Source organism: Dasypus novemcinctus, chromosome 4 (assembly GCF_030445035.2).
Source record: "Dasypus novemcinctus isolate mDasNov1 chromosome 4, mDasNov1.1.hap2, whole genome shotgun sequence".
Classification (NCBI taxonomy): domain Eukaryota; kingdom Metazoa; phylum Chordata; class Mammalia; order Cingulata; family Dasypodidae; genus Dasypus; species Dasypus novemcinctus.
Genome location: NC_080676.1, coordinates 86370230 through 86389592, shown reverse-complemented (window position 1 = coordinate 86389592; position 19363 = coordinate 86370230). Strand labels below are relative to the sequence as shown.

Genomic DNA, 19363 nt, shown 5'->3' with positions numbered 1-19363 from the left:
CTTGGTTTAGATTTCTCCAGAAGCAGATTCCAAAATGGTAATTTTATTGTAAGTAGTTTATTTGGAAGATGGTCTCAGGAAATATTAGTAGGGGTAAAAGGAATTGAGTCAGAGAAGGGAAGTAAGATAGAGTGCAAAGATAACCAGCAATAGTTCCTCTCATCTCTGTTTGAACATGCTATTCTTCCCTTCAAGAGCTAGAATTTGTTCCCCCCGCCCCCCCCCCCCCTTTGAATCTCTCCTAGCCTTGTACCTTATTTTGACCAATAGAACATAGGACACTGTGCCAGATCTGAGCCAAGTCCTTAAGAGTCCTGGCAGCCTCCTCTTTGCCTTTTTGGACGGTAGCCACCACATAAAGAAGCTCTGGCTAGATTATTGAATGATGAGAAACCATGTGGAGAAAGAGAGAGACCCAGACAACCTCCAGTCATTCTCCCACCCCACTGAGATATCAGACATGTAAGTGAAGCAGACATGAACATTCCAGCCACTGACAAGCTCCTAGCCAGGTGCAGCTAATATGAGAGACTCCAGATATTACCAGGTTGTGAAGAAGAACCACCCAGCTAGTCCAGTCATCCCACAGAGCTGTGAGAAATAAAAAGTAGTTGTTTTAAGCCACTAAATTTTAGGCTACTTTATTAGCACAGCCTTAGATAAATAAAACAAGAAGGAAGCCAATAAAGGGTGCATTGACTAAGCAAGTTGCTGCTATGGTAAACTGGAGCTCAGTCCTACTGGGGTCCTCCAGGAAAGACTGTAGAACACACCTCACAGTCAACACACAAGAAGGGCACAGATGTTGGTGTATTTATCCACTAATACTTTTTTTTTTTAGCTGTCATTTGCTTAGGGCATCTTTTAGTGACATTAGTCCTGGCATTTCAAGCCTGCGCCATCCTCAAATCTAGTCTTGTCACAGAACTTCACTCTATTGAAATTTCTCATTTAGTCTTCTGTATTTTATCCTTACCCTAGAATTGAACACAAGTTCCTCCAAAACAGGTACTTATCTTATAATTTTGAACCTCAATTCTTGTGCCTGGAACATAACAAGTGCCTAATAAACATTTATTGAATAAATAAATGAATGAGGTTCCTTTATTCTCCTCTCCTCACCATTCTAGATTAATCTCAGTGAAAGCTGAATGCAAGAAGTCAGTGTGCTGTGGCCTTTCATCTTTCCATCCTCCTTTTACTTTTAGTCTTCTATAAAGTTGTACACAGGTCATGGTAAACTTTTAAATTTTCATATGGTTTATTAACAAAATAATAGAGGAAACTGTATCCTCTTAGGAGTTCAGGAATCTATTTCTAATTTGTAAATTTTTCTTGTAATGCGATGGTGAAACAGAGAAATACACTGGTTTAAAAATGGAGTTAATATTTATCATCACCAAGAATACAGATTTTCTTAACTTTTAAGTGTCTTTTCATAGGCAAAAACGCATAACCACATATTCTCAGTAGGCTTTTTAAAGAAAATCTTTCTAGAAATATAAAATAACCTCAGTATTTTTTGTTTTTGTTTTTGTTTTTGTGGTTAGATTGATTGGCCTGTCAAAAGTACTTTGTAACAGGATGGTTTTGACTTTCATCAAAGAAAAAAATTTTTTTTTAAATCAAGTTGGGCTTATGGTCACTTCTGTTTCTTACTAACCAGTCCTCAAGTCTCTCCTTAAACCAGAGGCCAGACTCTCTGGGAAAGATTTGGAAGAAAGACTTCATACTTTGTTGCCTCCTTTGCCCCCTCCCTATCATGTCATTGACAGCTGGAGAATATGGGACATTTTAAGTGTCTAAGATAAAAATAAATCCTACTGCTTTAGAATGCCAAAAAACGACTTCAGAGTAATTCCCACCTTTCCCTCTCCCCCATAATGCCTTGACTCATTCTCCTTGTCTTTCGGAAGAGGTAAGGGAGGTGGTGAATGTTAAAGGCTAGTCTTCAGGGAAATAAGGACCTTGAAATTCCACTCCAATTATTTTTTATTTCCTGCCACTTCGAACCCAGAGTATGTTACATTATGAAGTCTTGTGTTCTTCACTAAAAACATCCTTCTAATTAAGATAAAATTTTAGGCTAAAGCAAAAAATGCAGAAAAAAGGAAGGAAATCAGATTAGAGAACATTCGGAAAAGTATTGTCTCTTATAAAATGTGCAAAACATAGGAGTAAGCATGGTTCAGGTCTGTTTTCTTGGTCTGCGGATACCTGGGACATAATTTGGTTTGCCATCCCGTTCCCAAATCATCTCACTCTTTTTTCAGCTCTGTCACCAGTCTGGCATATAATTATTTCTTCAGCTCTTGTGCTATTTGGTTTTAAGCACCTCTTACCCCCAAGGCCACTTAGCTCTTAGGGCTTATTGAATTTAAACCAGCACATTTAAATCTTTGTCTTAAAAATGAGTGAAATGAAAGTCCTAACACCTAACAAAGAACTCTTCTACCCATCTACACACTAACTGTGAATGGTATAACAGTAAGCCAAATCATAATGTGCATCTATCCATCCTCAAAATCAGAGAAAGCAGGACTCATTCTAGAAGTAAATTTGCAATAAATGATTTCATTCTTGATTAGCTATGTGGTTGGGGGATACAGAGATTGAGACATGCATAATTTAACCACCTAATAAGTATCAGATGATCAGGGACATCTTGGAGATAAAGGTGGGAAAAACAGATAAAGGAGGGAAAACAAAAGAAAAAGATTAACAAATAAATATATAGGACAACTAAGGGAAGAAATTTTAAGCCTTACCTCTCACCGAGTTATCTCTCTACATTCATGCACATAATCTCTCTTTCTCTCACAAATATATGCTTCAATTACAGAAATGTTACAACTATATGTCTTTCCTAGGAGACAAACGAGACCTGGATTCTACTTCTGCTGTTCTGTTGTTGCTGACAATTCATAAATGTTACCTATGACCTCAATTTAGCCTTGAATAAATTAGTGATCATGGTATTTGTTCAACTTTCCTAATTTACTCCAAATACTGATAAACAAGAATCTCATTCAAATGCCACAAAAAAATAAGTATGTAATTATAAATGTTAATTCTAAGTAATGTTTCTTAGTGAAAAATGAATATATTTTAATAGATCTTAAAGGAAAAATAAATCATGTTCAATCTTACCAGTGGTAATGGAAATGAAAATTTAAAAACTGGCATACAGTCCTTTCATTTATCAAATCAAAAAATTAAAAGAAAAAATAAAAATCCAATGCTGAAAAGATGCACTGTAGTGGAATTGTACATTGGTACAAACATTCTGAAGGCAAACTGAGCACTAAATATCAAGAGCCTTAATAATGATTATATGCTGTGTCCTTTTGGTTCCTCTGATGCCAAGAGGAATTGGATGTGTAAGATATTTATGGTGGAAAGAACCTATGAATGATAAAGGGAGAGATTTAGGAAGAGAGAGTGCTTAGACCATGACATAAGTCTGACATCTATGAAAGGAGAGAGGAAAAGAAGCAGTGGAAGTTAGAAAAAGCTTCATATGCAGAGCAGTTCTGGGAAGGTCTCAGCCAGGTTGATGGGGAGTCCCTGGACAAAAGCTGTCCATTGGAAGAGGCCCATGTTGGAGAAGAATGTCCTAGTTCTAGTACTCCTGACATCCTCAGTCACTGGCTGAGATCAGCCTGAGAAAAGCATGGCTTCGGTGTGAATACCTTGGTAGATCCAAACATGTGCCAGCTGGAGGCTCTCCATCATCAGTCCTCTCCTCAAAATTTCTCTTAACAGGAGATCTGAGTAGGGTACCTCCATGGCCAACATATATGGCTTCATTCCAAATCTAGTAATCTATCCAAAGAAAATAATTCTAAATAATAATTTTTTTAAAATATGATGCACAAACAAGCTTTTCACAATTTTATCTGAAATAGCTAAAAACTGGAAACAACTTAAAAGTCGAAGCAAAAAGATTGCTTAATTTGAATATATCTACTCAACAGAATATGCTGTATCTAATAAAATGGAAAAGTCCATATAACATATTTTAAGTAAAATTTTAAAATTAGGATACACCATAGTGTAACCATTAAGAGTAAAGGTAAAACATTGGAAAAGATGTATTTTTTTAACTTGAGGAAAAAGTAAACCAATATGCTAATAGGAAGATTTTCTTTCCTTGAAATTTTTTTACTTTTCCAAATGTTCTTTAATAAAATGTATAACCTTTATTTGGGGGAATGAAGTATTCAAAATGAAAAATAACAACAACAATAACAAAAAAAAAACAGCCAACATATTTTAAATGATTTAGAATGGAAAGTAAGAAAAGGAAACATCAAGATGAAACAGAGAAAAAATTATGTCTCTAAGATTTCTGAACAACATAAATTCAACAGGGATGGTTCATGGATTCCCCATACCACAAACAAGATCAAAGATGGAGACGGGAAAGAGATTTTTATTTTAATCATGGAATGGGGTCTTTGAATGAAAATTGATATTCATACTATCCTCTATGATTATTCAGTATAAGTGTTGTACCATCATTATAAGGAAAGTCTTCTGCATCTGTATATGTCTGTATTCATTAGTGCAATCATTTTTCAACATAAGGTAAAAAAAAAAATATTTGAGTCATTATATGCTGGGTACTGTGTAAGGAAATCAAAGGTCATAGTGTCATGTGACTATATGTATGTGTTAGGCCTGTATTCTAACATTGTCTATAGGAAGTGCATATTTTGTACCCATATGTCCTATGTCCTAAGAATATCTGTCCACTGTCCATTTCTCCCTCCAGTTCTCTAATTTACTGTCTCTCTGGGAGACACAGGGTTTGGCAATCCATGAGGCTTAATAAGCCAACACGAAACCTAGGTCATAGGGTGAGTGGTCTGTCAGTGTTCTCGCTCCTGTGTAATGAGTCCTTTTCTACCCATTAGGCTGCCTGTGTTCAGCACAAGACACTTCATCTCATGGGGAACTTCCATCATGGGGAGACCTAGCTAAGGTCAGAGCAGTTATAGAAGCAGTTGAGCTGAAAAGGCATGGGGCCCAAGAGACAATTTGTCTGATTTCAGCATAGTGGGGTCTTCTGCTCTAAATCTTCCTTTCCAACTCCTGCTAAAACTCCTGCTTTTTTTATATATATACTCACAATATGGACCTGTGACTTTCTGTTTATGGGTGGATCTGACAAGGGACTATTTGTCTTTGTAGTGGACACTCTGAGAAAGAAAATCATGCACCTTATGGGTACCTTAAAAAAGGAGGGAGAGGATGATGGTTGGTATTTGGAGGCTGCTAGAGGACAATCTGCCTCCACAATAGTAAGGGTTCATTAGAAAAAGAAAATGCCAAAAACAGAACAGGGGGGAAAGAACTCTAAACCAGGCCTATGGCTCCCCTGTCTTTGCCCCATAACTGCCCTAAGGGGTTCCTCTTGACACCCTGGGGAAAATGATATAGAACAGACTCCGTTAAAGATAAGCCTTTTATGGAACCTGGCTGCCCACTAGAGCAGAATTTAAACCTTGGCCCTAAACTGAATTAAAAGCTATAATTAAAGATTTCACCAAATAAGACCAGTGTAGCAGTTTGATAAGGTTATGAATTCCAAAAACAGATACTGGATTATGTTTATAATCTGGTCTGTACCTGGGGATGATTAAGTTATGATTAGGGCTTTGACTGGGCCACATCATGAGGGTGTTGAGTCCCTACTCCTTGGTAGGTGGGAACTCACAGATAAAAGGTCAGGAAAAGGACAGGGTTGAGAGTTTTTGATGTTAGAGTTTTGATGCTAGAGTTTGATGCTGAAGCCTTAAGGTAGGGAGGAAGCCCTGGGGAAGAGAGGAACCCTGAACCCAGAGAAGTAAGACCCTGGAAGGGAGGAACCATCGCAAACGTCAGCAGCCATTTTGCTCCAACACAAGCTCCTAACCCAAATAAATACCCTTTATAAAAACCAACCAATTTTTGGTATTTTGCATCAGCACCCATTTGGCTAATTAATATAACCATGGAAGAGCTTAGAATTCTTTCGGGTGCATATGATCCAGGGCTATCTGACCTATATATCAGCTTGTATACATGTTGCCAAAACCTCAGATGCTAAATCATAGATGGTGAAAGTTGGTTGGCCCAATGTGGAAAGGGACTGACAAGATTCCTTTTTCTGCAATCAATCTAAATGTCATATAATAGGTCTGAGATATAGGGCAAAGTTACTGTAAGATTACATGTCAGGGCAAAAAATATCTTAAAAGTCTCCTCCACAAATTACAATGGAAAAGTTTTAGCCCTCATATTACATAAATAACCTCAACTCGTCCCATCTGCCAAGAACAAAAATTCTGATAAAAATATAAGAGTAGAGCAAGGAGAAAAAGCCAGTTCTTTTATATAAACTAGTGAGTTTTGTATTTCTTTTTCTGTGTTTTTATATCTGACTCATGGCTGAAAACTTTTTAATTAAAGCTATAAGCTCTGTATTTATGTCTGTTTGATGTATATTTTTCTACTTCTAGATGGTAAAACCAAATTAGCAAATAAAAATCCCTTTAAAAATTCTATTCAAACTGCTTAAAGATGAATAAGTGCTTATATACAAATTAATTGTCCCCAAATCCCAGAAATTAAGGAAATTGAACTTCTAATACTTCCAATTTAAAGAATATTAATAAAATTAAATCTAAATGTTTTAAAAATTCAAGCACATAATTTGGATAAATTTTGGCAAACAGGACTAGTTTATAATAATATTGTTACTCAAATTAAAATGGCTATGTCTTCTGAGATATCAAAGTTAAGTACGATACAAGCATACAATTTTATTCTACTATGTTTTTACTAAATTTATACAGGTTTACTGATCAAATATGCTAATATTATATCTATTAGATGTTCCAAATGGAAGAAAAATGTAAATTTGTGTTTAACCAAATCGAGTTATTATTCTGACAAAATTCAAGGGCTATTGTGTTTTGTAGGATGTTGGCTTGAAGACAATTTCCAAAATCTTTTTGAGAACTATACATACATAAGTTATCTAGGATGCATTCTTGTTAAGGAAAATGAATAATTTTTCCTAAAGTAATTTGACTGGTTCTTGCAGACTGAGAAACAGGACTATAGGATAAAACCTAAATGGATGTAGAAAGTTGTAAAACATTTGTAGAAATGAATTTTATTTGTCATGGACAAGGTTGACTATGATTTGATAGGTTTATTTATAAGATTTTTTAAAAGAGCTTTTATACCAAAGAGCATATTCATGCAAAACTAGAATGGTTTTCCTCTCTGTTAAAATGATGAAATTTTCTTGGATTATTAGTCTGCTCTTAGTAAAAGTTTATAAAAGGTTTTCCTCAACCATTTGAGTAACCTGCCTACAAGACAAAGATTCTGTTTTATATCATATTTATATTGGCCTTATCATCCTTTATTGTTTATGAGAACAAGTCTCCTCACTTTTAAAAGAACTAAGCTTTTGTTTCCTTTTTGTTCAATCATGATACCTGCTAAACTTACTTTTAGAATCTTTTATTGTTACTTTGGTTAAGTAGGTAACCAACTATTGTTTATCAGTTACTTATGATACTATTTAGCCAAGTACTCAAACCTCATAACTTTTGACATTTTGCCTTCTCAAAATCAAACCCTAAAGGAATTTTTTTTTTTTTTTTTTTTTTTTTAATTTCAGACTGTCTTTGTGATTTTCCAGAGGACCACTGGAAATCACAAAGGATTTGTTCTTTCACCTTATAAAAAGAGAGGTGCTAGAAATAGTTAGGTTCATTTGATATGTTATGAGTTGCATGGGAAGTGTTGTAAAATCAAAAGGAATTTTCTAACCTTCTATTAGTTAAGTTGTATGGGTAAAATTTTATTCATGTACATATTTAAAGGTTATACAAAATTCTTAGACATTTGACCGTGTTTTCACTATTCATGATATGTCCTTATACAAACCTGTATGACAATTAGATAATATTAATAGTATAGTGTTACTGATCATAATTTAAAATATTATTTTTTTTAAAACCTACATGACACACCAATAACAACAACAACAAGAACAACAACAAATATCCTTGTCAGTTACATTGTTTTACTCTGATACTTTCCTGAAGAGCTCACAGTCAGCTACAGGTTGGAATTTCCTCTTCAGCAAAACAAAAAAATGGTGTGGGGGTTACTTTAAACAAGAAGCAAGATGAATATATAAATTAGGTTCTATCTGTCAATTAACATAACGCTAGTAAAGCTAAATCTGTAATGGTCGGACAGGATCAAATTCCTCAACCAGCTTACACTTGTCGACTTGGTCCTAACAGGAAACATCAGACATCCAATCAGATAAATGTCCTTCTGGAATTGATTCTGGGTTTTGCCCTAAAAGCTTCCATGATTGGGATTAGAAAGTGGCCTGTTTGACCCAAGGAATGTGTTATTTTTAGTAGAAACCAGACAGATAAAAATGACCACCTTTTAAAACAGCAAATGTTCAGTTTCTATGTGGCAAACTCCTTTTACTTGCATGAGCCAGGAGCAATTTGTATGGTCAGACCCCTTCAGAGAATTCCATTTTTCTCCAGTAATTCCTTATTCTACTCAAAGTACAAATTTCTGGTACGCTGAGAGGTCAGACAAAGGAAATTGTTAGTTAAATGGGACTAAGACAATGAACATGATGATGGTATGATCCCCCTTTTGGAGTTTACACCCAATTAAGTCTACAAGCTAATACAATCCTTAAAGGCAACAGACACCCTTATTAAGCTCTTTAAAGACATTATTTTAAATGTGGACACAGACATACAAAGGACTACCTGTAAATTTGTAACTACCCATAAAAATGTAACTATCGCATTACATAGCTTATGTGGTTCCCCAAATAGCTATTTATGATAAGCTTCCAAAAGGGAAAATTAGAAACATGAGGGTTTATGACCTTTTCCCATACTATAAAAAACTTATGAAGATGCTACTGCCAAATCAGAGACAGCTCTAAATGGGTCATGGAAAAACCCATAGCCCAGGTTAAACTCATGTCCTGTTCTAAGTATTGTTCCCTTGTCTTTGGGGCAGATATCTCCTGTATTGAAAAATTCACTTTAAGATTATAGATGGTATTGGAAAAGCTAACTTTAGAGTTAGAGCAATCTATTTCCCACCTAGCACAAGCCATCAGCTCACTAGCTGACATGGGATTGGGACTTGACAAAATGACTACAAAATTGACTGGCATTAGGAGGTGTGTGCACCCAGTGTTGTGTATTTGTAAATGACAGTCAAGAGGATGTTTATCAGGACGTAGTGCCAACAGAAGTGCTAGAGAAGCAGCCAAATCAGCATATACACCTTCTGAATCTGACTGATCTGAGTCTCTTCTTGTTTGGATTCTAGAGTCTTGGGAACCTTGGCTCAGAGATGTTTAATAGAGGCACTTGTGATACTCTTAATCATAGTCCTGATATTCCTTAGTCATTGTTGGATCTTTCTACTCTTCATTGCTACTACACAGGGACCAACTCGACAAATAATACAACTGAGGATACAAAACCAATTTGAATGAGACCAACTCGACAAATAATATAACTGAGGATACAAAACCAATTTGAATGAGACAACAAAAATCTCAAACTTCAGGTAATCTATGAAAGTGGCAATGAAACATGAGCAACTTTCAGTGGTGAATGAGGGACTAAACATCTTTTGTCAAGCCTTACAACTGAGAGAAAGACAGAAAGGGGGGAAATTGATAAAAATTGTATAAAGTGAGCCCTGAGGACCCCTTCAGAGCCAAAAAAAACAAGCAAAAAAAAAATAAAAAATCACAAAAAATAAATAAACCAACCAAACAAATAAAGCCACGCCATCTTTAGTTTCTTTTGAAATTTGAAATCCCCACTAAGGCAGGTGAACCGGATAGCTAAACAAGCCCATAGTTCACTATCTTTGACCAAATACAAAATAAAGCCCACCCACCTTAAACCCGCCCCCATAAGATGAACGAACCCTTATCCAATCAATAGGAGTCAAGCTAACTTCTTTTTATATGACTATAAAGTCATTTGCCATCACTAGAACCCTGAAGCTACTTTCTTTCTGACTTCCTTTGCTGCAGCAAAACATTGGTGTCCCAAATAAAATGCTATAGTCTGCAAACTCAACTCTTATTTGTATTTCAGAATGCAATGTGTTTTATTGCCTTTTCAGACTATTTTAGTATGCACATGAGCAAGAGCCTGACTGCAATTTGATTAATTCATATACAGGAAGAAAAGAGGATATTATCCATTCACTTCTGACTTTCTCTGGCCCATGTGAAAGTATCTTGAGTTGTGTTCTAGTCTCCCAAACTCTTCTAGGGTAGAACTCTATTTACACACAAGAACTGGTTTCATGGATTACAGTCATACTCAAAAGTGAACAAATGTATTTTCCACACCTATTTGAATGACATCTCTGATTTAATGAATACTTATCTTCTTATTCAGCTTATGCATACTTCTTTATCTTTTATAACCCAACAATAAATGATCTGTGGTCTTTAAGTAATTAATTTAATGGTTACATAAATTAAAACAATGCACATCATTTTAAAGGAGTTAATATTTTCTATGTTTATGCTACAAAATTGATCTTGGGTATAATATCCATCACCTGAATTTCCTAATAGTTCAAGGATAAACCATTCCCCCTTTGTAATTCAGTAAGGTTGTTCCAAACAAACCTATTGCTTTTCCACTCAACATTGAGTAAAATGCATTCAAGGGCCTAAGGGAACCTATTCTTAAAATAATAGAATCTGTCCCAGTTTGTTAAATTCACTGAATTTATAATTCATTCTTATGAAGGAATTAATCCAAGCTTGTGGCTGGATTGAGTTCCTAAATTCACAGAGAAAATTTGCTAACCATTTTAAAAAAAAAGTAAAATAACACCACCGAAAGAAAAAACTACAAAGGATACTAATAAATTATAGACAAGAGGGCATACTTCATATTTATCATCAGGCAAACTAGAAAAAAGTTGTATCAGTGCTATAGTAAGCAGCTATCATCAACACCAGCAATGATGAGGATAACAGAACTAATCTGCCGGATTTGCATATTAGTTTTTACTTTGGGAAAAGGCTTTCACATACATAATTGCACTTGGTTCTCATAATGAGTCTTTGAGAAATGAAGGTAAGTGCTTTACAAGGTTTCATTTTATGATAGAGGAAATTAGAGTCCAAAGAAGAATAGAAACTTACATAACAATAGCATGTCCTAGAAGTAGAATTTTGGTTACCTGACTCATATTTCAGGGTTTAAAAAAAAATACTTTCAAATCAAAAGAATTCATAATTTTCAGTGTTTTTATAAATTCTGTACAAAACATTTAGAACAATAAGTTTCTATCAATCACAGCAGTTTAAGATACAGGCAACTGGTAAGCAGACATGCAATAATTTAAAAGTTGGAAAGAAGGACATGTCACTGATTGGAAGGATAAAAGGGAAGGTAAGTAAAAAGATATCTAAGGACACTATAGTCCCTGGAATAAAAAATTGGTACATGTCTTAGTTTGCTAGTACAGCTTTAACAAAGCGAAACAAATTGGATGGCTTAAAACAGCAGAAATTTATTTTCTCACAGTTCTGGAGTTTAGAAGCCTTCTGTGTCTCTTCCCAGCTTCTAGTAGTTTGTCATCAATCCTTGGGCTTCAACCTCTGCCTCAGTCTTCATATGACATTCTGTCTTGTTCTGTCTGTCAATATCCAATTTTCCCTTTCTTATAAGGACACGTAGCGGTATTGGATTAAGACCATAATGCAGTTTGGCCTCATCTTAACTAATAGCATCTTCAAAGATCCTATGTCTAAATAAGGTCACATTCATAGGACCATCACTTAGAATTTGAACATGTCTTTTAGGAGACACAATAACCCATAACAGTACTTTTCCTTAGATTTGGCTCTTTATTTCAGAAAGTACTTAACTTCTGAGACTATCATCACTAAAAAATATAATGGATAGTGAATAAAAATGAATAAATCTCCATGTCCCATAATGTCTATCCAGGGCAATGCTGTTCAGCTCCCACTAAAACTGTTTCATTTAACCCACATTTCCAGTACTAGACCTCCTATAACAAATACTAATATTTATCTGCAAATGTTGGTTTTACATTACATAAAACGTAATGTTGCAGATGCCAGTTTTACATTATAGGAAGATTACATGTTCACCACATTTTCAAGAAGTTGAGAAAAAATTGGGGGAAAAATCATTAAATCAAACTTACTTTGGAAACTATTAAAATTCCATTTATAAAACTACTTTCTATGCCTCATTCTTCACTATTATCACCATAAGATACCTATGAATCAGAATGTTTAAGTAACATTGACTTCCTTTATAAACTCCTTTACCCATTGTTAATGGAACCTGGCACCAGTTTTTGACACAATAAAACATTAATCATAGTTTAGTATACACACTGGAGAAGGATATTATAGCCTACTAAAACTATCACTATTATTTGGATTCTCAAAATGCAAGCAATTAACTAAATTAGAAGATTCCTTTTGCACCTGGGATAACCAACTTTCTTTTTAGAAAATAGCAATGTTATTTTTGGTGATTTCCTGATTTCTGAACGGTTTAGCTTTCTCTAAGGAGAAGAATCTAATCATTCAAACAAAGATTGATCAATTTATACAAGCTAAACAAGTTTCTATACCAAACTCTTTTTGTACTTCTAAATACTGAGCGGAATAATATTTAGAACCAAAAATATGTAAGGAATTCATATAGAGGAGAGTACAAAACACTTTTAGAAGGAACTGTATGTATTCGGAAATTACTGGGTAAAGAAGTATAATTAACTATCTCCCCCATTTCCATTAATCAAATTAGCACTATAAGAGGATCTTTCCTTCTTCTATGATAGAGTAACTTTGTATCAAAACACCCCTTCTGCTTAGAAAAGCTTTAAAAGCTAAATAAAAATAAAATTAAAAAAAAAATTGTTTGGCATCACCAGAGACCAGCCAAAGTGATTTCAATCCAAGATACTGAAAAGAAGGGCGAAACATTGAAATAAGCCCTATGTTGTCTACTATATTTGCCTGCAAGGCATTTGCCGACTATCTCAGGTGGCATAGGATTGAAAGACCAAGGACAAAACTCTAAATCAGAGTATTAAGCAGTCTTGTGGGGACAAGGAAGACAAAAATTGAAGTTGAGGGCTACCAAGACAGACAAGAAAAGTTAAGATCCTGAAGAGACAGGAAATGCAATGAAGTAAGGCCTATATTCTTTTTCACTTTCAAGCCTGGATGCATTTGCAGATTCCCTTTCATGGACTAAGAAGTCCAAAAAACAAACAAGCAGAAAACATACATCTGGGTACTACAAAAGTAAGCAGAATGTTCAGCAGTCTTATAGTGCTGAGTAGACAAAAACTGAAGTTTTAGGAACCAATGAGGAAAATTGGCTGTAGGAAAGGTTTGAAACTGTATGTGCAAAAAGCGTGTTCCTAAAGTTAATCCATTCCTGTACATGTGGACCTATTGTAAGTAGGATCATTTGATGAGGCTACTTCATTTAAGGACTGGCCCACCTAATTCAAGAGTGGTCTTAATCCTATTACTAGAGCCCTTTATAAACAGAATGAATACAGAAAGAGAGAAAAAGAAAGCCAAGGAAGCAAGAAGGTGAAAGCAAGGAAACCCAGATGAGAAGGGAGAAACCAAAAGATGCCACCACGTGCTTTGTGGTGTGACAGAGGAGATGAGGATCACTGGCACCCTGTCCTTGAGAAGAAAGCATTGCCTTACCGGTGCCTTGACTTGGGCATTTTCACAGCCTCAAAAGTGTATGCTTGTAAGCTAATAAGTTCCCATTGTTTAAGCTGAAAACACTTGATGACATCTGCTTTAAGATTTAAAACAAGTGGCCTTGAAAAACACTCCAAGATTTTATTTGACCTTCTGAAGGGCAATTTGTAGAAATAAGAGAAAGAGAAATAGACCAGCAACCAAAAAGATAGAAACCTAACTTCAAATTATCTGTTGTTTATTACATTAAGGTAAATTACTTTTATTCTAATTATCTGCAGTAAGACAATTAAGTTCTCCCTGGAAGAATATATCATACAAATCATTAACAATTTTTCACATACAAAAAGCATTATGTTTGCCAGGAGGTAGGATCAAATAACCAAAAACCAAGAGGGAAAAAAGAATGGACAAAAACCAAAAAGACAAGGTTGATCCAGATAAGAGACTTATTAGAAAAAGACTTTAAATATTGTGATTATAGTATAAAATATAGTGAATATAGTGATTATAGTATAAAAACAGATGGAAAGTCTGAGAATTGCCATAGAACTAGAATTTATAAAAGACATCAAATGACACTCTAGACCAAAAATAACTGAAATCATGAACTCAGTAGATGGATTTAAAAGCAGATTAGACACAGCAGAAGAGGGGATTCATTCAATATTTCAAGTCAGACTAAATAGAGAAATAAATATGGAAAATAAAATAAAAAATATATTAGGAATATATAGGACATAGCAAAAAAAAAATAGTCTAACATAAATAATTCAAGTCCCATATGAATTCAAAGCAACCATAGCCATGAATTTTCCAAATTTGTCAACAAAAATCAAGACACTGATTCAAGATTTTGAAAAACCCCAAGCAGGATAAACACAAAGAAAATAACACAAAAGGGCATATGTTTTTGTAAAATCAGCCAAAAAGTTAAAAATTTTAAAAATGCTTTACCTTCTAGGGAGTAGTAAAGACTGATAGTTATCTGACTTTTCATGAGAAACAACGGAAACAAGGGAACAAAGCAATGATATCTTTAAGGTGCTTTTACAAAGGAACTGTTAACATCGAATTTTATAACCAGTGAAAATATCATTTAATATGAAGGTAAAATAAAAATATTTTGACAAAAAAAGAATTGGGGGGAAATTTGTCATCAGTTGTCTCACACTATAAACACTATAAGAAATACTAAAAAGCATCATTCAGATGTAAGAAAAATTAACTCAGACAGTAATATGGAACTGCCAGAAGAAAAGTATACCACAAAAGGTTAATATGTGGATAAATATTTTAATAACTATTAACATTTTACTGTTAATAGTTAAACACAATAACAATAATTATATATAGGAACTAAAGCACCTGAAGGATTATAATATGAGATAACAGTACCACGAAAGGTGAGAAAAGGGTTAATGAACTTACAGTGCTAAAGTTCTTTTCCTTGCTGTTAAGTTGTTAAGATTTGTCATTCATTGTAGATTCTCTTAGGATAACTACTAAAAGAATATAAAAATACATAATTAGCAAGCTAAAAGAGGGAGAAATGAAAAAAGTAAAGACAGGAAAAATAGGGTATAACATTAGGAAGATGATGGAGTAAAAATCCCTGGCAATGGCCTCACTTAAAGAGTGAAAAATGGGTAGACTCTGTCAGAATTGGTTCTCTCAGAACTCTGGAAAATAGGAATAGAAAACTCAGTAAATGCTGAACCAAGAAAAAGGAAACCTAAAATCTGTAGGAAAGCTCTGGGACTTGTCCAGGCCCCTTTCTTGAGATTCAGCTGTTTGTGTGATCAGTGTCTTAGCAGTTTGGTAGTCCATGTGCATTCAAGTGTGGATCCCTGGGGCCTGATTATTAGTTTAGGTATCTTTGTCCATTGGTTCCAAATGCTTCTTGGAAGACTAACTCAAGGCATGTGTCTGGGCTATCCCTAACCCAGAATTTACCTGGGGCAAAAAAGTAGTGCAGAAGGTAGAGTGAAAGAGTGGAGCAGAGCCAAGTTGATAAGCTGAGTCTCTGGGGCAATAGATTGTGATTCAGAAAAAGAGCCAGTCTGGGGCTTAGGAAGAGAAGCTGGCAAGAACAAATCCTATTTTGGGAGGGAAAAACAGTCACACTACCATGCATTACCAGGGTAAGACACATGCTCATGAAGACCTGAATATACAAATATTCAAATACCCAGACTTCAGCAAAGGATTACAAGGCATACAAAGAAACAGGAAGAGATGGCCCATTCAAAGGAGAAAAATAAAAAAAGAAAGGAAGCCCAAAAAAATTGGAACAACTAATCAAAGACATTAATTCAATTATCCTAAATAAATTTAATGAACTAAAGGAAAATTTGGACACAGAATTAAAAGATATAAGGAACACAATATATACACAAAGGAATAATTTAAAAATGTAAAAAGGAATCAAACAGAAATTCTGGACATGAAAAGCAAAATAAGGGTATTAAAAAAATAGGCTAGAAGGGTAAAACAGAAGATTTGAACAGGAAGAAGAAAGAATCCTTGAAGATAGGATATTTAATATTATGTGGTCCCAAGAACAGAAAGAAAAAAGAATGAAGCAAAGAGATCACCCTAAGGGACATGTGAGACAACATGAAGAGTACCAACATACACTTTATGGGAGTTCCAGAAGGAGAAGAGAAAGAGAAAAGGACAGAAAGAATATGTGAAGAAATGATGGCCAAAAGCTTCCCAAATTTGATGAAAGACATGAATATACATATTCAAGAAGCCTAACGAACCCTAAAGTGGATTAACTAAAAAAAGATACACACTGAGATACATGATAATTAAACTGTCAAAGGCCAAAGACAAAGAGATAAACTTAAAAAGAAGAGAGAAGAGACTTATCATGTACAACAGATCCTTAATATGATTAAGTGCTAATTTCCCATCAGAAACCATGGAGGTAAGAAGGCAGTGAGATGACATATTTGGAGTACTAAAATATAAAAATTGCCAGTCAAGAATTCTATATCTTGCAAAATCATCCTTCAAAATGAGGGAGAGATTAAGACAATTCCACAAACAAAAAACTGAGGGAGTTTTTCACCACTAGATATACATGACAAGAAATGCTAAATGGAATGCTTCAAATTGGAAGGAAAGAACAATCCACAGTAGCTAAAAAATATATGAAGAAATACAGATATCCAGTAAAGATAACTACATGAGTAAATAAAAATGCCAGTATTTATTATATTCTTGATCTAGAACTACTTTTTATTTCTTACATGATCTAAAACTACAATACATAAAAATCATATTTCCATGTTATTGGATACATATATTAAAAGGTAATTTGTGACAAGAAAACACACAGAAAAGGCACAGAAGAGATATAGGAGCAGAAAGTATGATGTATGCTATTTAAGCTAATATAAACCACAAATAAAAATCTAAAAAGTATACAGAAAAGGAAGTGAGAACTGTATCAAACAGTTTCACTACAAAAGATCCACTATACACAAAAGATGCATCAATGGAGGAAATGAGGCACCAAAAAAGGTATGAGACATAAAAGATACAAATGACAAAATGGATGAAGCAAATCTTGTCTTTCAGTAATTTCTATGAATATAAATGGACTGAACCTTCCAATCAAATGGTAAAGATGGGCAGAATGGATTTTTTAAAAAGCATTATACAACTAAATGTTGTTTACAAAACACTTACCTTAGATCCAAAAACAAAATAGGATGAAAATAAAAGGATGGAAAAAGTATTGCATGCAAATAGTAACCAAAAGAGAGCTGGGGTGGCTATACTAATATTAGACAAAATAAAGTATAAGTAAAAATCTATTGCAAGAGAAAAAGGAGGACATAATATATTAATATAAAATAGTGAAACCAACAAGGATATAGAACAATTATAAACATACAACTCACCTAATAATGGAACCTCAAATACATGAAGTAAACATTGATAAATAGAAGGAACAGACAGTTCTACAATAATAGTTGGAGACGTTAATACACCATTTTCAAAAATGGATAGAACATATAGAAAGTAGATTAATAAGGAAACAGAGTACTTGAACAATATTATAAATGAACTAGACCTAGCAGACATATATAGAATAATTATATAGAATGTTCCACCTAATAATAGCAGAACACAAATTCTTCTCAATTATTCTTGGATCATTCTCCAGGACAGACCATGTGTTAGACCATAAAATATGTTTCAATACATTTTAAAGTCTGAAATCATACAAAGTATCTTTTCCAACCACAATGGAATTGAGCTAAAAATCAGTAACAGAGGGGAGCAGATGTAGCTCAAATGGTTGAGCACTTGCTTCCAATATACAAGGTCCTGGGTTCAATCCCCAGTAACTCCTAAAAACAAAAAGAAAAAAACAAAACAAAACCAAAAAACTCTCATCAGGGAGCAGATACAGCTCTATGGCTGAGCACCTGTTTCCCATGTATGAGGTCCTGGGTTCAATCCCCAGCACCTCCTTTAAAAAGAAAAAGAAATCAGTAACAGAAGGAAAACTGAAAATTTCATGAACATGTGAAAGTTAAACAACACAATCTTGAACATCCAACAGTTCAAAGAAGCAAATGTGACTCAAGCAACTGGGCTTTGGCCTACCACATAGGAAGTCCTGGGTTCAATTCCCAGTGCCTCCCAGAGAAGGCGAGCTGGCACGGTGGGTAGGCACAGAGAGCTAATGCCACAAGATGATGTAACAAAAGTGACACAAAGATGATAGATAATGAGAGACACAAAAACCAAGGAGCTGAGGTGGCTCAGGTGATTTAGCACCTCTCTTCCACATGGGAGGTCCCAGGTTCTGTTCTCCAAGCCTCATCAAGAGAAGACGAGCAGACACAGGGAGCACACAGCAAATGGATACCGAGAACAGACAGCAACAGAAAACATTGGCCGGGGGGCGGGGGGCGGCGGATAAATACATAAAATCAATCTTAAAAAAAAAGAACTCACAAGGGAAATCAGAAATTTCATAGAGGTGAATGAAAATGAAAATGTAACACACCAAAATTTATGGGACACAGCAAATGCAATAATCAAAGGGAATTCTATAGCAATAAATGTGATCATTAAAAAAGAAGAACATTCTCAAATCAAAAACATAACTTCACTTCTTGAGCAACTAGAAAAAGAAAAGAAAACTAAACCTAAAGTTAGTAGAAGAAAGAAAGAATAAAGTTTCTAGTGGAGATAAATGCAATGCAAAAGAGCAAAAAAAATGGAGAGGATAAATGAACCCAAAAGTTGGTTCTTCGAAAGGATCAATAAGTGATAAACCTTTAGCAAGAGTGACAGAGGAAAAAAAAAGGGAGAGAGAGGTTGCAAATAATTAACATCAGAATAAAACTGGGGACATTACTAATGATCTTGCAGAAACTAAAAGAATTATAAGAAAATACTATCAACATCTGCCCACCAAGAAGTCAGACAATCTAGTAGAAAACATACAAATTACCTAAACTGACTCAAGAAGAAATAGAATATCTCAACAGAACTATAATAAGTAAGGAGAAAGAATTA

At 34.6% G+C, this 19363-nt stretch overlaps 1 protein-coding gene across 38 annotated transcripts in view; it reads right to left on the bottom strand.

Annotated features, from left to right (window-relative positions):
* The window catches only part of ZBTB20 (zinc finger and BTB domain containing 20), a 900898-nt gene that overhangs the window by 665558 nt on the left and 215977 nt on the right, over positions 1-19363 (bottom strand). For 3 of the 38 annotated variants that reach the window (XM_071214791.1, XM_071214782.1, XM_071214779.1), the window contains one exon: positions 15245-15318. The exons of the other annotated variants lie outside the window; for them this stretch is intronic. The gene's annotated coding sequence lies outside the window, so the exon portion shown is untranslated. The remainder of the gene's footprint in view (positions 1-15244; positions 15319-19363) is intronic. 38 annotated transcript variants of the gene reach the window in all.